This window comes from Heteronotia binoei, chromosome 7, assembly GCF_032191835.1.
Source record: "Heteronotia binoei isolate CCM8104 ecotype False Entrance Well chromosome 7, APGP_CSIRO_Hbin_v1, whole genome shotgun sequence".
NCBI classification, from domain to species: Eukaryota; Metazoa; Chordata; class Lepidosauria; order Squamata; family Gekkonidae; genus Heteronotia; species Heteronotia binoei.
The window spans coordinates 61,597,823-61,621,431 of NC_083229.1; the positions used below are offsets into that span (position 1 = coordinate 61,597,823).

Here is a 23,609-nt window from a genome sequence, read left to right on the forward strand (position 1 = left end):
GTCGTTAAGATATGAGGACAAACATTTTAAATAGCTCTAAAAGGCTTAAAATTTTTAGCACAGAGCCCTTGGCAATATGCGGGTAGCAAATCGATACTTGGATGTCAAACTTATTTGATACAAGTGCCAGATCTGACACTTTGTCAGGCCGGGCCATGCATGCCATAAAATGTAATGCCAGGTACAAAAGATATAAAATTATAAAGAACACAGGCAAACCCAGTAACAATATTTTTTTACTCAGAATACAAACATGCTTAAAACATGAACTCTTACAGTATTTCCCTGATGTGTACCCTCCCACTTTCACTGCCTGTTCCTTGATAGCACTGGGACAGTACACAGGGCCATAACGCATAGCCTCTGTCATCTGGCAATAAAGATCAGTTGCTCATGGGTGGGCCAGTTCCGTCCCACAGGCCACATGCTTGACTCCCCTGCTCTAAATGCTGCAACCTGGAAATCAAAACTGTGCAATCGCAAGATGTGTATGAATCCAGGTAGTACCAATACACAGGCAGTGCTCCACATTTCAGTTTATCCCACATTTCTCTGAAACTGCTGCTTTCTCAGTTGCTATAATATATACACCCACAAACTTCAGATGTATCTTTGAATATGGAGCAATGAAACAACTTTTAAAGAATAAGAGAAAAAAATAAATAACGGCCCTAATGTATCTGTATCTCTCTATACATCTCTGACCTCATATCAAAACATAAAACTTTTTAAACAGTTTCCCGGTTCTGGCATTTTCATTGACACATCTCCACTTTTCTGTTGCAACCATGAAGGCTATAAACATACACTGCTAAACTGGTCAATCTAAACGTATGAGATGCAACTCACTGGGAGACTCTGGGCCAATTGCTGTATCTCAGCATTGTTGAAAGGATAATACGTAAACCTAGATGATAAATTCAGTGTTATCATTGACTCCAGCTGCCAAGTTACTGTTTTGCAACTGGTGGCACCCATGACATATAAAAAAGTAGCTTTCAAAAGCCTAAATTCTGCCTGGTCCTATTTTAGAGAGGCTACTAGCGAATTAACATATGACATTCATATAGGCAATATATTAAGGCAGGAGTGTCAAACTCATTTGTTATGGGGGATAGATCTGACATAAATGGGACTTTGTAGGGTTGGGTCATGCATGTCATAAAATGTAATGCCAGGTAGCACTCTCTCTCTCTCGGGGGCGGGGAGAGAGAGAGACTTTATATATATCTTGCACTATTTTGTTTAAAATGGAAAGGTGGGGGAATAGTGGGACTTGACAATGTGATTTTTAAAATAAAACATCAAAAAAAGCACAAGAATCACAGCAGAAATGGAAAATATAAAATGCTCTGAGTCCAGGAAAACATGAAATAGTTGGGCTTTGCAAGCTTCCCCCCACCCCTGGGTCTACTCAGATTGTCAATGGCTCACCAGTGTCTTTGGCTGTGAGTTCCCAGGGTAGAGTATTCACTATGCAGCAGTTCTCATATCCATTCAGCAAAGACAAGCTGGCTCAAAGCATCAAACTTTTATTTGCAAGGATACAACTCCAGGAAACAACAGCTTCAGCTGGCCACAGGAACGTTGGGAAGTGAAACTGAGCTCCAGTCCGTTGAAACACATCTGAACAAAGTTGCAAGGAAAATGTGGAATGGATTTTCTATTAAGGTCTCTGGGCCCAGACAGACTATCAATCTGGGCATAGAGACCTTAATGGAAAATCCATTCCACATTTTATTTGCAGCTTTACAAGCTCAGAGGAGGTTCCTGCTGCAGCCTCGGAGGTTCAAAGCTGAGGATAAGAGGGGGGGGGGAGAAAAGAGCACTGCGGGCCTGATTAAAGCCCTGGGCGGGCTGGTTCTGGCCCAAGGGCTGGGCATTTGACATCCCTGTATTACTACATACATGATGTATGAAAGCCCATGGCACTGAACAAGATTTCCATAAGTAAGATCTCAAGGTTGCTTCTGCTCACTCCACAATGAGAGCTATTTTTTCCCCACATAGGCCTTTACAAAAGCATATCACACTGCAAAGAGGAAACTAACATTGGTGAGTTGGCTAATTGGCTTCAAGCACTACAGTCTCATGTGAATGTATGCCCAAGATTTGCATATCATATATTCGAGGGGGGAGGGGAGTGTGAAATATATGTGTGTCAAGTTGGCTTGTCTTGAGTACTATTTTTGCAGTCATAATTTTTACACATTTAACTGATATGAGCCTGTTTACCACCTTAGATCCTCTTCCCCTGGAGAGCAATCCTTCTCCTAGTTCAACTCTTACCCTTCAAGTTGTCTGTTCAGTCACAGCCTGGGCGTGCTCTTTTTGGATGGCTGCTCTAGTGTTATAAAAAGTCCTCTCCAAGAAGATGCAGACAGGCTGTTTGCTACCCATGTTCTGAAGGAAATATACAGCTGTTTTTAAATGGGCATTTTGTAATTAATTTCATGAAAGTATTTTTGAGAGAGACAGAGATAAATTGTATACTTGAGTTTTTCTTTTTTCTTATTCTGTTACTTGTGGGTCAGGATTTTTTTTAAGCTGCCTTGCATGGCTGTGGTTGGTCAGAAAGGTGGCATTTAAATACTTTCATAATTATAGAGGCACCCGGGTGATAATGCTCTGTACCTATGGAGCAGTAGTGGATTACAGGTAAAGAGCCACTATGTTAAATACTGTCTTTCATTCCCATATATCCTGGATCCGAAATGCAACTGCACATGCCTCTTACATACTGAAAAATACATATAACTATCATCCCATCTACTTCGGCCCTAAGACTGAAATCTTATTATTCGGAGATGTCCCAATTAATTTGAAGTAAACTATCATATGTAGGGCCTGGCTGTTAAATGTCTAGAACTTTGCAGGAACATGATTATAGTTTACTAGACAAAATATTGTGACTCCATGAGATACAAAATAATTCACTACACTGTTTGCTGAGTCAGTATTTATAATTTTAAGGTATTGTTTTGCCCTGACCTAGCCACAGTAATCCATGCAACAGTCACCTCTAGACTTGACTACTATAACTCACTCTGTGCAGGGCTACCTTTGAGACTGATCCAGAAGTTACAACTGGTCCAGAATGCAGTGGTCCAGCACTTCACAGAGACACTGTTAACAGCACACATCCAACCCATGCTTCGCCAGTTGCACTGGCTCCAGACTGAGTACCACGTCAAGTTCAAGGTTCTGGTCTTGACCTTTAAGGTCCTAAAAGGTCAGGGACCAACTTACCTGTGGGACCACCTCTTCTGGTATTTCCCCTGGAGAGCACTCCACTCAAGAGAACAAAATCTGCTGGAAATTCCTGGCCCAAAGAGCATCCAGTTGTCCTCAATCAGAGCCAAGGCTTTCTTAGCCCTAGCTCTGACTTGATGGAACTCTATGCCAAATGACATCAGGGCACTGTAGGACTTGTTATAATTTCACAGGGCCTGCAAGGCAAAGATGTTCCGCCAAGCATATGGTTGAGGACAGCAGTGATTTTTAACAGCAATCGATTAGCAAATGTATATGAGTGATCTCCAGTGGCTCCCCAGGAAGAAATGGCATTGTACCTGTTTAAGGTCCTAATTTCCTAACCTGGAGTTCTCAACCCGATCTCCTTCCCTTCATCTGTTCCTCTGACTTCAAGTTTCCATCACCTTCCCCTTCCCTGCAGCCTCCACATAACAAAATGACAGTCTTTCTTCACCGGGGAAGAGGCGGGGGGGGGGGGGAATCAAAGCATACATCAATCTCCTCTCCCCCTGTGTGATCTGAACAACAACCCTGTGAGGCCTCCTTATCTCCTCCTCAAGCAATCATCTTGGGGCAAGGTTGAGGGGAGGAGGGAGAGAGGGAGTGAAAAGACAGTAAAGGTGGGACAGTCATACCTTCTGAGGTGGGGCCAGGCTCCCTGGCTATTGCAGTGGCCTTGTGAGACCATCTGAGTGGGCTGTTGACAGGGCATTTCATGAGGCCACAGGAGCCTTGCCGCCCTTTCTGAAGCCAGTTGACAAAGAAGAGCTAAGAGATGTGGCTGTTGCTGAGGCAAGACTGCTTCAAGCAGTTTGTTCAACATTCCTGTGCCTACAGGAGGCGGGGGCAAGGGAGTCAGCCAATGGGAGGCCAGAGATGGGTGATTGAGGTGTGATAGGCCAATAGTGTGTTCCCACAGTAACTGCCAGAACTAAGGTTGGTTGTGTTTTACTGACAGAATCAACTTTGCTGACTGGCAACAGCCACTTGGGTGGAAGAGAGGAGCAGACTCAACCAATGGCATGCAAGTACTGTTGATTGATAGTTTGATGGGCCAAAGGCTTGTGGCATACAGTCCCATTGAGCCCCAATGAATCAGGATGGTCAGAGTTGCAACCACACCAGGAGAACTATTTATAACAGATTAGTAGTAGTGAACTGACCAGCAGTGAACATCTTAAGACATTAGAACACGCCATTATCCATGTTGGCTCAATGAATGATCATGATGATATAGAAGAAGAATTGCAGATTTATATCCTGCCCTTCTCTCTGAATCAGAGACTCAGAGTGGCTTACAATTTCCTATATCTTCTCCTCCCACAACAGACACCCTGTGAGGTGGGTGGGGCTGAGAGGGCTCTCACAGCAGCTGCCCTTTCAAGGACAACCTCTGCCAGAGCTATGGCTAACTCAAGACCATTCCAGCAGGTGCAAGTGGAGGAGTGGGGAATCAAACCTGGTTCTCCCAGATAAGAGTCCACGCACTTAACCACTACACAAAACAAGACGGCATACTCAAAATTTTAGTGCCCATGATATCATGATAGTTCTTAAGCCCAGCAAGAAGCCTACAATAATATATAACTTAGTGCAATTTATAATACTTAATCTCAGATGTCAAGACTTTCCCCCATAGAAGATCATGAACATCCTAAGGCTGGATGAGTCTTAAGAAATTATAGAATATAGGCTTCAACATATTTGCTTTATATTCACACTGGATTTTTAGGGGGGAAAACCTTACTCTAATGGAGTTTAAGAACGAAAAATCCAAATGGAAAGTCATTTTTAAATCAATTCAATTTGTCCTGTTCCAGTCCCACCTTACCTATTTACCTGTTGAACATGACATACAGTGTTTTACCTTACATGAAGGAAATACTCAAAACCCTACAATGGAGCAAGCAATTTATGTGAAGTATGGTGAGATTTGGACTGTCAGACTAGCACCTTGGAGACCCAAGTTCAGATCCTCACTCTGTCATGGTAGCTTAATGAGTGACCCTGAGCCAGTCACACAAATTCAACCCAAATTTTGTTTCCACAAAGAGGTTCTGGAACTCGGTTCCACAGCGTTCCCCCAGAAAAAAAAGTCCTGTCATCTTAAGTGATGACATACAAAATAAGTATCACTTCTATTGACACTCCATTTATGTTTGGTTTCCACCAGTCCCAGGTTCTTCTGCATATTGTGCTTACAATGGCATCAGCTTTCTGCAATCCATTTACAAAGTGTTAAAATACTTCATGTAAATATTAGGCTTTATTGCTAGCAAGTGAGATTCATAGGCTTTAACAGTAGTTCACACATTCAAATAATGATTTCAGGCTGCATGCCAATTCAAATGTAACATTTCTACACTGACCACAATGAGGAATTTAAAACATTAAGTCTTAAAAAGGTAAAGGTAGTCCCCTGTGCAAGCACCAGTCGTTTCCGACTCTGGGGTGACGTTGCTATAACGTATACTACTCTTTCTAAAAAGTCAGCTAGCTTTGAAAATGGACTGAACTCTTCAAGAAACAAAATTTCAAATGCCTGTAGTAATTTTCTTAGCCACAGTTCACATATTGTTGAGTATGTGATTAAACTCCACTACATTTGGGATGATTTCTATTTGAAAAATAGCAGCCATTTTATCTCTAAAGATCACTCCACAAGACGTTTCAGTCATCAAGTGCCATAATAAACATGCATGCACTGACAAGCCTCTAGCTTTCAACCGACACTGTTAACTAGTAACTCCAGTCTGATTGGGACTTAAGGTTTTAGCTAACAATTGTCTCTTCTAGGCTATATTCATCCCCCCCCCCATTTCTAATGGTTCAAACCATGCTCAACAGCTGGTTTATCTATCTTATTTTCCTAAAGCCCACTAGACCAATATAGAGCCACCAGAAGACTTTATTGGAACATCATGCAATTTTGATCCTGGGGGTGAGCAGACCTTCAGAAACAGCAATGGGACAAAGTGGGGGTCAGCATCAGAGGAGGAAAATTGCTGGAGATCACTGTCCGCTCTTCTGAAGAACATTTGGAACTGCTTGGTTGGATAAACTCAGCATACCAGGAATATATGTTTCGAATGTGCTTTTATAAGAATAGGCTAAAGTTCTAAACATTATGGTAAACTTCAAACAAAAAGGACTGTTGATTTCACTGACTGCAAAATATGTTTAGAAAAATAAATCTTCAGTCTTTAAATAACTTACCTTAATATTGGGGAAGGGGGGAATGTCACATGATAATGGACTAGATCCAGCAAAGAACCAGGAAAGTCCTTGCCAAACTCAATCTTTCCCAGCTTCTGCTAAGATCTTAAAAAAACTAATGCTAGTGGCTATGTTATTAGAACAGTGTTCCCTCTAAGCTGAGTTAGTGTGAGCTAGCTCACGGATTTTTAGCCTCCAGCTAACACATTTTTGTCTTAGCTCAGGAAAGATGACCCCAGAGCACACTAGTTTATGCAGTAGCTCACAACTTTAATGCCAGTAGCTCACAAAGTAGAATTTTTGCTCATAAGACTCTGCAGCTTAGAGGGAACATTGTACTAGAGGTGTAAAATGTTGTGATTTCAGAAGTCATAGAAAAAATACATTTTTCCATATATACATCCCTGGGGAAAAACTGATACGAAGGGCGTAATTGAACATGTACAATACTTTTTTCTAAATATATACAATACTTCCAAAAAACCAAACAAACTTATTTTACTGCTTTAATGGCAAAAAAATTACAATTTACATATTTATGACATATGGCATATTTATGGAATATACAAGTATAAGATCTCAGCTTTCTCTACAAGAGAGAAAGAATGGCTACTGCAGCACTCTATGCCACCTTAGCAAATGCATCATGGTTTTCGTCACTGAAAGATAGCAAAAAAAAAAAAAGTTAAATATTTGGGGGGGGGGGGAACCTTGTGAAGTAAACAAAAGAAAGTATTTGGACAGAAATAGTTTCATGTTGTCACAACCAGACTAGTCCTTTATATAATAATAAAAGTGTAGTGGTATTGACAAAATGGAGCTCTTCCATTGGTTGAAACCTGTGCTCCAAAAGCCACTGGCTCCATTACCCGTCACTACGCACCTCATACCCACTTCAGCTCAGAATGTTGGAAAGAACTGCCAAAATCCCCAGAGACACTCTCAACTCAGACAGACACACATCACCCACCCATCACTGTCTGCTTTCCCAAAGAATGACTCACTAACAGCTCATGCAGTCCTGCACCCACTGTGCATCTAACCAGCCACTAAACGGCCCACACACATGGCCTTCAGAGGCTATGCACTGGGCCCTGCACCTCTGCTGTCAACTCCAACACGCCCGTAAGGCCTACGCCACCAGCAGCGCTCTGATTCCCACTCTCCCATCTACCATTGGCCCCAGAATGCCTCCGACCTTCCGTGGCCCCGATCTCCCACCTCAACCCTTCCAAGGTGGTCAGGGCCCATCTTTGCCTCAACCTCCAGCATGCCCTTGGAGCACTGTCCTGATGGCTCCCATTACCCCCAAAAGGGCTGCCACTGCTCTCCCACCACCTCTGAAGGCCGCCAAGAAAGCTAGGGAGCTGCTGTTCTTTCGCACCCTCAGAAAGGGACGGTGGGCAGGGACGGTGGCTCAGTGGTAGAGCATCTGCTTGGTAAGCAGAAGGTCCCAGGTTCAATCCCTGGCATCTCCAACTAAAAAGGGTCCAGGCAAGTAGGCATGAAAAACCTCAGCTTGAGACCCTGGAGAGCCGCTGCCAGTCTGAGTAGACAATACTGACTTTGATGGACCGGGGGTCTGATTCAGTATAAGGCAGCTTCATATGTTCATATATATGTTCAAAGGGCTAAGCAGACGCTACCAATGCTGCCCCACAGCCTCCTGAAGCCTCCCCAAGGCCCACAACTTCCCCACCATCCCTCGGAATCTCTGGAGGCCTCTACAAGGCTCTGGGAGACATACTGCCCCTGCGGCCCTCCTGTACCCTCCCAGGGCACTGTGGAGGACTCTGAAGGCTACAGGATAGCACCTGCACAAGTGCCTAAAAGGCTCTTGTAGAAGCCTAGGCAGGCCACAGCAAGGACCCAGCAGCAGCAGCTCCGGGATAAGTAAAAGTGTGTTTAGGGGAGAGTGGGAAGAGCTCGGTTGGGGGAAACTGGCAGAGGGAGAGAAACTGCAAGGTGATGGGAGCAGGTGGGAGGAAAGCGAGCTGGAGGGGGGGGCATAGGTTGGGGGGCAGACTAATTGCCAAGCCTTGTAGTGGGTAGAATACAGTGGGGGGCTATTGCCAACCACTGGAAGGGAAGGAAGACAGCAAGGGGTGGGAATAAATGCGAAGGCTTTGAGAAGGAACAAGGCTTACAGGGGTAAAGAGACAGTAAGGTTGGGGAAGGAACAAACACCAAGCCTGGGAGGAGGGTGGGAAGATGCAAAGAGTGGAGTGGGAGGAAAGCCAGGCAGGAGGGGAATTCATGCCAATGGATGGGTGAGAACATGGCAAGGTGGGGTGAGTTGAATGTCAATTGTATGGGGGTGGGTGGGAAAATGACATGAGTATGGGGGGTTACTGATAGCCACGGCTGGGAGAGGGGGGGAAGACAGCTACAGTGGGTGTGTTGAAGGCCAAGGCTGGGGGGGGGGGGGAGAAGGAGAAACAGCCCTGTATCTTTCCCTTCCCTTCCCAGCACCACCCCATGGCACTCACATTAATCCTCTTTCTAGTGCCAATTGTATTTTTAGTCACAACGGGCCTTCCTCCTAATAACTTATATATGTTGTACATGTCTACAACAAGCATGGGAATCATCATGCTTTTGCTAATCTAATATAGAAAGTCTTACATGAAAAAATCTTCATATAACACATTTTAAGAAGCGCTTCATTATTCCAAAAGAGAAAATATTTCACAGCCTTTTTTTCTTTAGAACTTTTCAACATTTTCTATTTAAATGAGGGTGGTTGTGGTTCTTTAATTTAAAAACCAGAAAATAAATGGTTTTTTTCCTCAAGTGTTTGTTTTCTGCCCTGTATATCTCAGCATGGTATACCTCAGCCAAAATTGTTGGCATAACTGCTTAGCACTCTGGTTAATTCCTGGCCAGACTGCCAATTCCTAACAGTCTGCCAGATTTTAGATTGTATAGGCCTGAAATTTCCTAAAAAATAAAACAACCAAACTGAAGCTCTATTGCACTTTGTCACATTATCAGAAAACAACATTCACTGGAAAAGACAGTAATGCTAGGAAAAGACCCAATATGAGTTGAACTGACTGAATCAAGTAAGCCACAGTTCACAGGACCCAAGTGAGGTTTTTAACAAGCAAGGCAAGTGCCCTTCCCAATAACAAAATGCACACTGACTAGCAGATTTCATCCTACACACACTGACAAGTTGTGTACCTGCTTGCCTCTTATTAGTGTCCTCTGGGTTCTTACACCCAGATCAGTCTCAAGACACAATCCTTCTTTCCACATTACTTACCGAATCACTCACTTGGGTCCCTTCCCTTTCTTTGGACCTTCCTTCAAGCTATAGCTGATGTTCCAGTCTGAAGAACAATGGAATTAGACAATTCCCTAACGCAAAAAAGACAGGAAATATCCCTCCTTCCCCCTTGTCCTGTGAGGTCTGCACTGCTCCTTGAGGGCAGCTCGTAGAAGGATGCCGGAATCAAGTGATGATATTGAATGGCTGTAAGGTATTTTATGCAGAAAATGAACTAAAGAGATTGCTTACCTGTAGACCTAGTTCTCTTTAAAAACTCTTGATGAGTATGATTTATAACTGTCTGATCTCCTTTCTGCTCTGGAGTTCTATCACTTTTCATTCCTATCCCAAGCCTTTAGATATAGAACATTCATTCCCCGCCATTTCAGCCTGAACTTGACTCCTGTTCACACAAACATGTAAGGTTTCACATGTTGATCCAAGACATTCAGTAACAATGACAAGCACAAAACTGCACCTGTGGCCATGTCTCAAAGCAATGGACAAAAAGCCACGAAAGCCCAGAGGGGTTACAGTGAAAAGGGAGAGGTGGACAAAACTGTCCCCACCTCACTCATGTTAGAAAAGAAATGCCACTGGCAGAAGCAGAATACTTTGCTCTGCCATTTGCATCTCCTCATACAACTGCATGACATCATCCACATGTCCTCCTGTAATTTCCATCAGATTTACTTAAGGATCAACAGATTGGTGGGGAATGGGGGGAGGAAATATCCATGTGCGCCCTCACAGTTGGGCCATGTTGGAAGCAGCCTCATACTAGCAAAGACAGCAATGACAGTAAAGATATAGAATGTTAAAAAATTGAATAAATATTATTACAAATTGTTACAAAGTGTTATAAATTGAATAAATATTTATTGCAACTGAAAGTCTCTTCTGATGTAATTTATATAATCCAATGCATAGATATAAGCACATAAATATTCTTATATATCAATATCAAATAATACTTGAATTGTACAAAAATATTCCCATAATGCTGAACATATATGCCAGAAATATAGACAAAACTCAAAGATGGACTTCCTATTTCAGAATACACAAACGTACTTTCAAGGTGTTCCAATATAGCCGAGTTTTCTTTAAAAAAAAAAAGTTCAGTCTCTTGCTTGCTTCTCCAAAGAAACTGTGTTTCATACCCAATGCTTTCTCAAGAGCTAATATGAACCATACAGCATTCTGTACTATCCTAAGATGTTCTTACAGATAGACAATTTATTCCCAGTTGGCATGAGACTGAAGCAATTCTTTTTGGATGAAAACTTGGCTATATTGGGCCACATTGAAAGCAAGTTTGTTAAGTTCATCTTCGAGTTTTGCTATATTTCTGGCATATACATTCAGCACTGTGGAAATATTTTTGTATGTTTATATCCATGCACTGGATTATATAAATTAAATCACAAGAGACTTGCAGTTGCAACAGATATTTATTCAATTTGTAACAATTTTTTGGCATATTTTGTGTCACTCTGGCTAAGAGACACTCCATATTAAAAAGCAGCTTAAACCCTATCCCAATAAAACAAGTCTCTCATTTTAGAGCTCTATACAATACAGCAAAGTGGCACCAAAAGGTACAACATTTTTCACAGAATTAACCAAGACACTGAAACATGTAATTAGCAAGTCTAAATATACTATTAAAACTCTTGAAATAAATTTACCTAAGATAGTCATACCTATTTTAGCCAGTGTGATGTAGTTGTTAAAAGCAGTGGACTTTAATCTGGAGAACCAGGTTTGGATCCCCACTCCTTCACATGAAGCCAGCTGTGTGACCTTAGTTAAGTCACAATTCTCTCAGAGCTCTCAGCCCCACATACCTCACAGGATATGTCTGCTGTGGGGAGAGGAAGGCGAGGTGATTGTAAGCTGCTCTGAGACTCCTCCGGGTAGTGAAAAAGGAAAATAAAAATTTCTTTCACTGATACTAATGTTGATATTGTCTATTGCTATTACTCTAAAACAGTGGTTCCCAAGCTTTTTGGCAACAGGAACCAATTCTGTGGAAGACAATTTTTTCATGGACGGGTGGGGCAGCGCTGCGGTTTTTCCTGCCCCAGGCTGCCCCCCCTGCCTGCACCCCTTCCCTGCCCCCCATGGGGGTCTTTAAATGGGGAAGAGACTGGGGCTGTTTCTGCCCCCTCCGCACTAGGTGGCCAGGCAACAGAAGGCCAATGTGCCTCCACCTCCCATTTAAAGGCCCTAACAAATCAGCTGATCGGTGAGGGTCCATAAATGAGGGGTAGGCTAAGGTTACAGCAGCACTGCCCCTTCTGCTGGTCCAAGACCTGGGCAGATGAAAGAGGCAGCATGGCCTTGCTCCAAAGCTGCCTCCCCTGCAAGGAAAGGCAGCTTCACAGCAAGGCCACGCCACCTCTTTCGTCCACTCGGGTTCTGGGCTGACAGAAGGGGCAGCAGGGCTGCTCTGCCTCGCTCTGAGGTTGCCTCCTTGCCTCAGAGTGAGGCTGCGGTGCCTCTTTCATATGCCCGGGTCCTGGGCAGGCGGGGGTGATGTTGTGCCTCTGCCTTGCTTTGCAGCCTGGTTGCTAGCAGGCCACAGACTAGTACCGGTCCACAGCCTGGTGGTTGGGGAACCCTGCTCTAAAGCACAACTCTCTACTCCAGGGGTGGCCAATGGTAGCTCTCCAGATTTTTTTTGCCTACAACTCCCATCAGCCCCAGCCAGCATGGCCAATGGCTGGAGCTGATGGGAACTGTAGGCAAAAAATATCTGGAGAGCTACCGTTGGCCACCCCTGCTATACTCTAAAGGACTATGATTAATAGAAAATTAATAGAAGAGCGCAAACGCCACTGAATTTTAAAGCTTGCAGTTTAATTCAAAAACCAGGCTAGCCTGATTTCATCAGATCTCAAAAGCTAAGCTGAGTTGACTCTGACTAGCAGCAATGGTAAACTGTCTCTGAACATCTCTTGCCATGAAAATCCTGCAGGGTCATCATAAGTCAGCTGTGACTTTCCACCACAATCAGCCAAGATCAGGACATCAAGAGCAGCCTCAGCTTTCTCAACAGAAGATATGACATTATTCCCATGGGGGGGGGGGGTGGATTCTAAGAGCATAGACAGAAGAAGTTTGATAAATAGTAATAAAAAACAGCTGTATATACATCAGCTACCTTCTATATTATTTAGTCTATCAAATTCTTGACAAATGCATGTAGCAATCAGTAATCTGGTTACTATGCTCACATGAAGTCACTTCAACTCCCCTTTTGAGGGGACAAGATTGTGTAAATTTGGTGTAAACAAACAATGCATGCATATCATATTTGTCTGCTTTGTACATGTTTGTTTTTTGAGAAGGTGGGGAGAGATCTGCCCCTTTTTCATACAATAATCCCATTTTACACATTTGCCCTTAATATTCAGTAGACTTCTTTTACCTGGTCCCATAAGAGTGACAATTTTACTGAAAATGACACTGAGGTATTAAGCTAAAGGTTGGGTTCTACAATCCACAGATGCAAGGACTGTTTATCTTTCCCGTGCTTCCCCACCCTCAGCAGTCCTTTCCTACACATGTAGTCCAACAGCCACCCAGGTTGGGAGGGCTGAAATCATCCTCTCCTCTCTCTTCTATCAGCAAAGCTGTGCTGACAGAAAAGGCAGAAAGAGCAATGTCATGTCCTTCCTCCTCCCCTCTGAAGTCACCCAACCCTCACAGCTATTGGGGTCATGGAATCTTGGAAATAAAACCTTCCTTGAGTTGGGAAACAACTGTCAGGAAGAGTTTGGGGAAGATTCACAACCATCAGCACACCTTCCCTCCTTCAAAAATACTTGCTATTAATGTGTACAATATTATAAGATGTTAGTCATCCATTTCCATTGGCAAATATAAGTCAGGCAAGTGGAAAATAAACTGTTCAGACAAACAGAACTACAGCATGTGTAACAATGGCCACTATCCCACGTACATAACTGGAACAAAATGAGAGGCATCAAATTACATTCAACAGCTCTCACTTTAGACAAAGGCAAATCTGCTATCAAAAATCATTTCATTTAATCTAAAACAATAACAACAACATCATGAAGACAGGGCCTAACCATACAAGCATTTATGCACACAAGAATTGGGCTGCATCTGAAGTCGACAAGGATTGATGGTGAGCAAATCTGAGACCTATTCCTGTCTTCCATCAGATCTGGAGCATGTGAAGAAGCCCCTAAGCAAGATGTGTTTTGGGCAGTGTTCCTTCTAAGCTGAGTTAGGGTGCGCTTGCTGACAGTTTTTTAGGCTCCAGATCACACATTTTTGTCTTAGCTCAGGAAAAATGGCCCCAGAGCAAGCTAATTTATACAGTAGCTCACAACATTAACGCCAGTAGCTCACAAAGTAGAATTTTGCTCACAAGACTCCAGAGTTTAGAGGAAGTATTGGTTTTAGCCTTAAATAAATGAGACCAATACACAAAAACATATAAGCTGTATAGCAGTTCGCTTGTCCTACCAACTTTCTCTCTCAGCATCTGTTCAAACTTCATCAAAGTTAAGAAAAAAAATTGCATAGAACCAATCTACACCAGCACTGTAAAACTATTTATGATTCTTTCAACAACAACACTGTCTAGCAAAAGGGGGGGGATTACAGTTTGCTACAAAATATTAAGTTTGCCAAGTAATACAAAAGGAAAGGAGCAATAGATACAGAAAGCCATCCCCCTCCTTTTTAACCATCACTCAGATAAAAGATAAATACAGCAACAGAGGCAAATTTTACCTAGTAGAAACTTCTGAACTTTCCTGAAATTGACAGAAGGTTGTGGGTTTGGGGAAGAAGGGTGATTTCTGAATGACTTACCAAGCTCATAAAATGGTGTTTATAAAACTGTGATGACACAGTTTATATCAGGTATACAGAAATGCATATTTGAAAGCTATAGTCAGTCCTTTCCTCATTTTGACACTAACCACTGAAAATCAAACATGATTCACTAATTTAACCCTACACTATTTTTAGCCAACTCTGCATCTGCCATTTGCATCAAAATGAAACTCCAAAAATAAGATTTCCTAGCAGAAAAGAACTTACAGTAGTAGAGACTTCACTCCAGATCATTTCATTAGGTGATGAGCAGAGCAACCCATTGTAGACTGACAATTAAAACTGATTTTGGTGTGCAGTCATGTGGCACAATAGACAAAACTTTGTCATGTATGTGACATGAGAAACAATAGTTCCCCCCCCCCACTAGGGCTGCCAAGCCCCCGTTCCGGGCGGGGAATCCCCCACCAAGGAGGTTCCCAATTCACTGGCCACAACCTCCCCCAACCGGCACCTGCGCGATGACGTCACCCGGAAGTGACGTCATCACGCCGGCAACATTGCACGGCAGCCACTCCAGATTTCCGGGAAAATGCTATGGTTTTCCCAGATGCTCTAGACATTTGGGAGGGGAAACTCTATGGTACAATAGGTACCATAGAGTTTTTCCCTCCCAAATGGCTAGAGCGTCCAAGGTAAGTCCCCTGCCAGAGGTTCCAAGGGACTTGACAACACTACCCCCCCAGGCACAAAAACCCTCAAAGTAATATTAAGACTATCACCTGATTAAAGAACTCTTAGTCATTAATCAAGCAAATGGAAGTGGTAGATGGAAGTAGGTTATGAACAATATGGTGAGAAGAGGAGAATATTTGTGATGGAAAGTCACAACAGGTCATGAGCAAGAGGAAAGAAACCAGGGACCAGCAGGGAGATGGGATTTCCTTCTGTATATGATCAAGGGGCTGACACCATGGCAAGACATTTGGAGCACAAAGGACATACTTTCTGCTCCAATCTCCCTCGGGCCACCACTAGCCATCTAGATCAGGAATCTGGGATCAAACTACTCCAAGAACCAAACAAGATCAGCTAGCTGGTCTGAGATGAGGTGAGAAATGGTGTTAAAAGAATATCTGTGTACTTTCTACTCCAAGCCTCCCTTGACAGTCATGTGAAGCTTGGAGCTGTCATAACCACAAGATTCGCTGTTCTTCTGAGTGCTTGCCTGTGAGAACTGCCCCATCAGGTGCACTGCCAAAGCCTTGAAGCTACCTGGAAAAGGATGGAAAAGTCCATCCCTTTCCAAACATTTTAGGTTGTGAGCAGCTCCACTCTCAAAGCTTTGAGACTGCCTAGGAAAGGGGAAAACATGTTTTAAGCTGCTTGAGGATGGCTGCAAAGAAGACCATTCTGTCACTTTTACTGTCAACCCTGGACAGGCTAAACACTATTGACAACATTCTGTTGTGGGTGCCCTCCTATATAATAAGCAATGGTAGTTTTCCATCCTCAAATAACAAAACATCTCTAGCTTCTCCAGTTTCACAACTCAATACAGCAGGGAAAATACTGGACAACTATCACCAATGAAGAGCTGTAAATTTGCCTTGACTTTGCCAGACCATGCAATGTCAGAATTCCTAATGTGCCTACAGGCTCAAAAAGGTTGGGGATCTCTGGCATAGAGAGAACCCTTTCTCTCTATCTCACAATATAAGAATTTGGGGACACATGATAAAATTGACAGGCAAGAGATTCAGGATGGACAAAAGGAAGTATTTCATTCAACAAAGACTTACATTGTAGAATGCCAGTGGACATAGCAATTGCCATTCTCAGAGATCTTTTTGATGCATTCATGACGAAGAGGTCCATTAATTGTTACTAGTTCAATAGCTAAAAGGAACCTGCACATCCAGAGAGAGTAACCTTCTGAATATCAGCAACAGGAGACAACATCAGGGGCAAGTCTTGGCATCTATGTCCTGTTTGTTGCTCCCCACCAGCTGTGGAGCCAGTTTGGTGTAGTGGTTAAGTGTGCGGACTCTTATCTGAGAGAACCGGGTTTGATTCCCCACTCCTCCACTTGCACCTGCTGGAATGGCCTTGGGTTAGCCATAGCCATTGCAGGACTTGTCCTTGAAAGGACAGCTGCTGCTAGAGCCCTCTCAGCCCTACCCACCTCACAGGGTGTCTGTTGTGAGGGGAGAAGATATAGGAAATTGTAAGTCACTCTGAGTCTCTGATTCAGAGAGAAGTAAAAAAGGCAAAGGTAGTTCCCTGTGCAAGTACCAGTTGTTTCTGACTCTGGGGTGACGTCACATCACTACATTTTCACAGCAGAGTTTTTATCAGGTGGTTTGCTATTGCCCCTGCAGTCTTCTTCTTCTGGCTGGCACCTTTATAAAACAGGACACTAGACTAGATGGTACAGTGATGTAATCCAGCAGGGCACCTCTTATGTTCACATGATAATTACCCTGGGCCCAGAGTTCTACTAATTTCTTGAAGCTGTTCCAATTACCCATCTCATTTCCTCACTTTTTGGGTTTGTGGCTTAAGCCTTTAAAGTAGCAACACCACATCTACCTCTCCAGAGGCTCTTTCACAGTTCCTGGCTACCATTGCCTTTGGCTGTACCATGAATCTTGCCTTTTCTGTCTACTGTCCCATAGTTATTCCAATTTCAGAGTTCCCAGCTTATCTTTCTGTCCGCATTCTACATGCACTCAAACACATATCCAAGTTTTTCAACCTTAAGCCTACCATGCTGAGGAGCTACTGGGCAGGTTCATCACTAGGAAGTTCAGGTCAGATTTGCCTATACTATTGCACAAACACTCCCCCCAAAAAGGGGGGGGATAAGGGAAGGAAGGCAAGTCACTGTACATTGTATTTCCAAACTGCCATCAAATAAGCATGTCTATTTGCTAATGACAGAGAAGCCCCAAGTACTAGCAATCCTCCTCCTTAATTTAGGAACAATGACAACTATGATTGAAAACAGGAAACACCACGACAATATATATAATGTGTTCTTACAGTTAGCTCCATCATGCAACTAAGCAGAACCTGGTTTCCAACTTTAAAGGAAGAAACTTGGGAACAAATGACACCAATATGCAGCATGGTATTAATTCACTTTCTTGGACAGAGCATATCCATTCTTAATCAGTGGAAAGGTGACCAGATTGGAGGTATTCGCTTTGTATTACAAGAATTAACCACTGAATAACCATATGCTGTAGAACTTTTATTTTTACTCACCACCTACATATGCACAGTTGCACTTCTACATCCATTCTATATCTCACTACTATTTCTAGTTGCAATAATTACTGTATCAATTCTCATAGCTTTCTGACATATTTAAATTAATCACTCTTTGCCTCACTGTTACTAGCCAACTAGCAGTAGCAATGTATCCCTCCATTTCTATCATGCTTTATCTCTGACCAAAGAGCTGCAAGTATAGAAGGCTTCATGCACACTGCTGTGTTCGCACCTGCAGAGAACAGGCTACTTTCTGTTCCAGACACAGAACTATGTTTATTTAGAGTGTTTATTTCCCATCTACTCTATACAAATGCCCAAAGAAGTTCACACCAGCAATCAGTCAATCCATGTAGTTTCAAATATACTGGATCCACATATCCATCACTCAGTGAGAAAAACACTTTTCTTTACACACAACAGCCTGCTGTTTTCATGCTACAGCTGGCCCATCTACTGAAAATTGCTTCTGTATATATATTAGTCATTAGATCAGAATATGTTTTTCAGTAAGACCTGAAAACTGTTTAAACACACAAATTATTATCAAATAAGATATCCAAAGGAACCACAAAAAGTCATTGAACTTTTCACAGTTCCTGTACTGAGAAGCGGAATTTATACAGTAGTCTTTTAGGTTTATCAAAAGCCTTTTTACCCTATTCAATCTACAACTTTCATTTCCAAAATGCCATTGCAAAAATTTATAAAGCACTTTCTTTTCATTACTAGGCAAAGCCATAGACTGTATTGGGTTGATAATATTTAAGACATTAAAAAGCATTCAAATAGAGCATATTGTAAAATATTTAAACAACAAAAAACATATAAACATGCAAACACACAAGAACCAGGGAGAAGAACCAATAACAGTTATTGCATATGGGCTTGTTTTAAAAGCTGCTATAAATCAGCTCCTGAATTCTGCCTAAAGTAATTCATTAAAATAATTTGGATTTTTCTTGTGAAGCCAAATATTCTTAAATACTGACCCACCTGCTTAAAAGATCTGTAACTATACTGATAGCAAAGAAAGCAATTCACATATTTTAGAAAGAGATTTAGTAGAAAGTAGAAAGATATATAAGAATGAATTTTCTAGCAGCAACAAGCTTCATTCCAGGAAAGTACCTTCTAATCATATGAAAACAACTCATACAACAGTCAGCTTTTTGCTCTATCTTAGCCAATGTCCATCCTCATTATAGCTCCCATTCTACATGGCTTTTGTTTTTGTAAGTCCTATGATCACAAACACAGCACTGTGCTGGTCAAAGGGCATCTCTGTCTTTCTTTTTTTACCAGTGGAAAAGCTGGTTGGTACCAACCCTTTGTACTTCCATGGAGAACTGTTGAGAGATGCTACAATGAAATCACTGCAAAATTTCTAGGTGCCATGGTGATCTGGAGCTTGTTGAACCATTTTCACCCTCATATTGTCCACTTAATGCTCAAACTCACCACAAAGTGAGTATCAGTGAGACCCCAAGGTGACCCAAAAAGTTATGCTATTTGCTAGACACTGTTTATGAAATGATACTCAAACATGTTATAAAGGCCAGCAACTTTAGACCACACAAATTTTTAGATGGGGTTTCCTACATTTATATTTACAAAATTTAAAAGGATGTTGAAAGCTAAAACTAATCAGCTTGTGTACACTTACAACGATTCTTAAGAGGTTTACAATATTAATGTATTTAGAATGTGAATTATAAAATACTTAATTTAGAAAATGGGTATGTACAAATTAGTAATGTATTAGAGCATAAGTACATCTACTTTACATATTTATTGATCTCTAAAGAAGGAACATTTGTCTATGTAGCATAAAACAAAATATAAGACTTGAGTCAAGTTTCAGTGTCTTTGTTTCCAACACGCTGGTAACAAGATGTGAAGCAAAAGCAGGATTAAATGGTCATAACAAAATGGTGTGACACCCTTTCTTATATGAAGACTGTTCCTGTACGAAATCTAGATGTTTAAGACAATAATTGTAACATACTTACCAAAAAGTTCCAACAAATTTAGCAATTTGGCATATGAACAGAAAGGCTAAAAGTACTGGGATGCCAGTTTAATGCACCTAAACAATTAACTGCTCTGATTTAAAACATTTCAGTATGGTAGACATATTTTTGTGTCAAGAGTGTTGTGAAGGATCAACACCAGTTAGTGCACATAAACAACTCTATTTTTAAACTAGGTTATCAAATCATGCATCAGTTCCTTATAACTTCAGCCTTTTCTATGTGTCGAAAACAGATTAGGCTTATTCACATGGCTCATGTATCAATGTGACTACATAGAATAAGTAGCATATTTATAAAAATAATGATAATCAAGACTCAAAAGTATTTCCACAATACGTTTTTCTCCTCACATGCCATTCTAAGATTTCTCAAGTATAGTGGTTTACAAACTGGGATAACACTGGGAATCAACTAAGATGTGTACTCATTGCCAGCCTCTCCCCAACAAAGGGAGGCAGTTTGGACTGGAATATCATGCTGAGCTTTACAGGTGCTGTGAGCCTTTCCAATGAGCAATGCGACTGCAGAGGTGAGTCCCCACTACCCTCCCCCCTCCAACTCTGAGCTAGGAGGAGGGACGGCTGCTCTAAGGCTTGGAAAGCAGTTTATTACTATTTTCAGAGCTTTTGTACAAGATTAGAGACAGCCCCCACCATCCTCCATGCCACAGAGAAGCACAGAGGCTGTCAACTTGATAAAAAAAAATGTGCAAGTAGTGGCAAGAACAATTGTAAACCCCTGCTCAGATATGTGTCCACCTACATCAGGGCCAACAAAATATGGCTACTGTTAGCTTATCAAATGGTAACTAAAGTACAGTGATAACATTTCTTCATAATAAAAATATGTGGATTGTGATCCATGTTCTTGCTATGTCTGAGCATTTTTATTCTGCAACTGGGACACTCTTATGTTACAATAACCTGTGAAGCCCTTACCACTACAGAGAGCCTGAATACCCACAAGAACATTTATTTGTGTTGTGAGTCCTCTGGATCACTGTCTAGAGAATCAAATGACATTTGAAGGTACAAAAGTTGACAATATTCAACATAAACAAAAGATAGTGCGAACTGAACAACAATGACATGGTTGACATCAGTTCATCTGATCACAGCAGCACTTTTCTATTTACCACAAAAACAGGAATTGATGCCTTGCATAACTATGATCATGCAGCTCATATCGTACTTGATGCTGAAGGACAGTACCTTGTCAGTCATGACTGGTTCATAAAACAGGGCAGTTCCACACTTACACATCAGTCATATTTGCCATGAGAACAGCAGTGTTTATCTCACAATATGAACAGGTTCAGATGTGTATCCTTAAGACACCCACACATAGTGGAAATGAAGACTCCTAGATTCATGCTCTCTGATACTTAAGGATGTGTCTATTTCTGTAGATTGTATCCATACATGTGGTCTTCGTGTAAAACATGGCGTTTAAAAAAGCAGGATATAAAGTAATCTATCCTGAAAACAGAGGTCTGAGAACAATGAAAATACACACACCTATGGTCAAAGGCCCACAGATTTTTGCTAACTTTTATAGACAACCCTTCATTGAGTCTACTATTGGCGGAGGAGGGTCCTCCGTGATATCAAACTGAACTTTGGAAGTGTTCTTCAGTAGCAAGGATATTAGTAATCTTTTTGATTATCATAATGAGTTTTTTAGATTCTACCTGCATGTTCTGGAAAGTCACAATGTTTCCAAACACTCAACATGTAATAAGAGACCTAAGCAATCAAAAATATGTAGCAGCTATCATGGCTTTTGCACCCATCCTGGCCTACTCTGCATGCAGCAAGCAATGTTTCATGGATCTCTAAACCTACTATCAACACAATGAATCACAATACAAAATAAAGGAATTTCTTCAGTTGGTTTCCCCTTTTCTGAAGAAAATAGGATATTATATGACCTACTTCTAAGAAACATCTACCATATTAAATGTCCAACTCAGAACCACACCTAGAACATGCTCCAATTCTTCTATCAGCCTGCTACAATAAAACGTTATCCAGCATCCAACAGAACTTCCTTGAATGCTCACAAGCAGAATGTGTCATAAAAACCCATAATGGTATTGACGACTACGTCTAAGACTGGAACCAACAGAAATCCTTCCTCTCCAACTGAATATTACTCACTTAGTGCAAAGGAACCATTGGCTTTAGCCCAATATAGGAAAATGCTTCTAAGCCACAACTACAATGTTATATTAGCAGACCTTACTGATGTATGTCTTGTTGCCTGACTGCAGCTATTCTTGTTCTGTGCACTGTGAAGCTCAATATTTTTGAAAACACAGCTCAATTAGATACCATATTTTTGCATATATGATGTTGCCTAAGGGTAATGTTGAACAGATTATCAACTTACATAAATATTTTTTTCAATATTCTTCTTACAATATTTTAATAATACTAAAATATTTCCAAACTTACTGACTTTGAATGCACCGTTAAGAATGGGTAAACTTTTTTTCTTGTTAATATCATATTTCAGTAATGAGCCTACATAAACTGATAGTTGTGGACAGCAAAGTTGTAGAATGGTTACCATTATAAACTCAAATTCAGCAATTAAAAATTATTATACATATATTTTCCAGGAAAAATCTAGAATTTCAAGGATTCTTTTAGGTACTTGGATGATTATAAGAGACAATATTTTATAGTATGTATCATATTTCAAAGTTTTGTTAATTTCCAACGCATTGTTCCCTTGTATTAAATATTCGGTTAGAAAATAAATCACATTCCAAATTGATATTATAGTTACTAAAAAGTAATTTTGTTTTCAAAATGATATGACAGTCACTAGCTTCAAACTTCAGGCAATGATTTCTCTCCCAAGAAAGTTGAACACACAGCACGTTAATATTTTCATATTATTTCAACAGTGCAGTACTACTTGGGACACTGTCTCAAAAACATAAAAACTAGACCTTCCAAGCTCTTTCACCATCATACTCTAGTCTCTATTTATCAGCATGTGTTTTTCATAAACCCATGCCACTTCTAGAATAAAAGATAGTTTAAAACTTTCATAAGAGTACTCGGGAACAACGTTCTCTCTGCAACACAAGGTAGAGTTCTGCAAACGGGCTCTACACATCCAGCTACATTTAGCTTTCAGCCTTTTTATTATCATTGTCAATGAATGGGGCCCCAGTCAAATTAAGCTGCCATTTTAGGTTAAAGACTGAAGAGCCTCTGTTGTGCAACAGAAAGACAAAAAAGCACTCCAACCAACAGCCGCAGTGTTCTAACTGGAAAAAAATCCATTAAAAATGCAGCTCACATTTGTTCTTTTTAATCAAAAAATTATATAATACTCACACATTACAGCAAACTAACTGGGTTTATAATTGGGATAAATCAGCTACCCATGCTGCTAGGGTCATAGTCACTAAGATTTTTGCCGCCGTTAGAAGGGGTGATCTGTGAGAAAACAGAAATATTTTTGTTCAACTTTTATGATTATTTTATTGTGTATCATGCTACATATACAAACACTTTCCCTTCAGAAAACAGACTGAACTCCAAAATAGAAAAAATAAATTTCAAGACAAATTTCCACAGCAAAAAAACAAAAACATATTCATTTAAAATGAATAGTTTTCACTGAAATCTACCAGCACTAAGTTGCAGGAAAGGCTCACTTCAAATAAAGAACATCTAGACCTACTTGAAAAGCACATTCTGTACCATACCAAA

At 41.2% G+C, this 23,609-nt stretch overlaps 1 protein-coding gene across 11 annotated transcripts in view; it reads right to left on the minus strand.

Moving 5' to 3' along the window:
* Positions 1 to 23,609, minus strand: part of LOC132575187 (chromodomain-helicase-DNA-binding protein 7) — a 316,612-nt gene that overhangs the window by 290,921 nt on the left and 2,082 nt on the right. For 8 of the 11 annotated variants that reach the window (XM_060243719.1, XM_060243730.1, XM_060243727.1 and 5 more), the window contains exon 2: positions 23,232 to 23,333. The exons of the other annotated variants lie outside the window; for them this stretch is intronic. The gene's annotated coding sequence lies outside the window, so the exon portion shown is untranslated. The remainder of the gene's footprint in view (positions 1 to 23,231; positions 23,334 to 23,609) is intronic. 11 annotated transcript variants of the gene reach the window in all.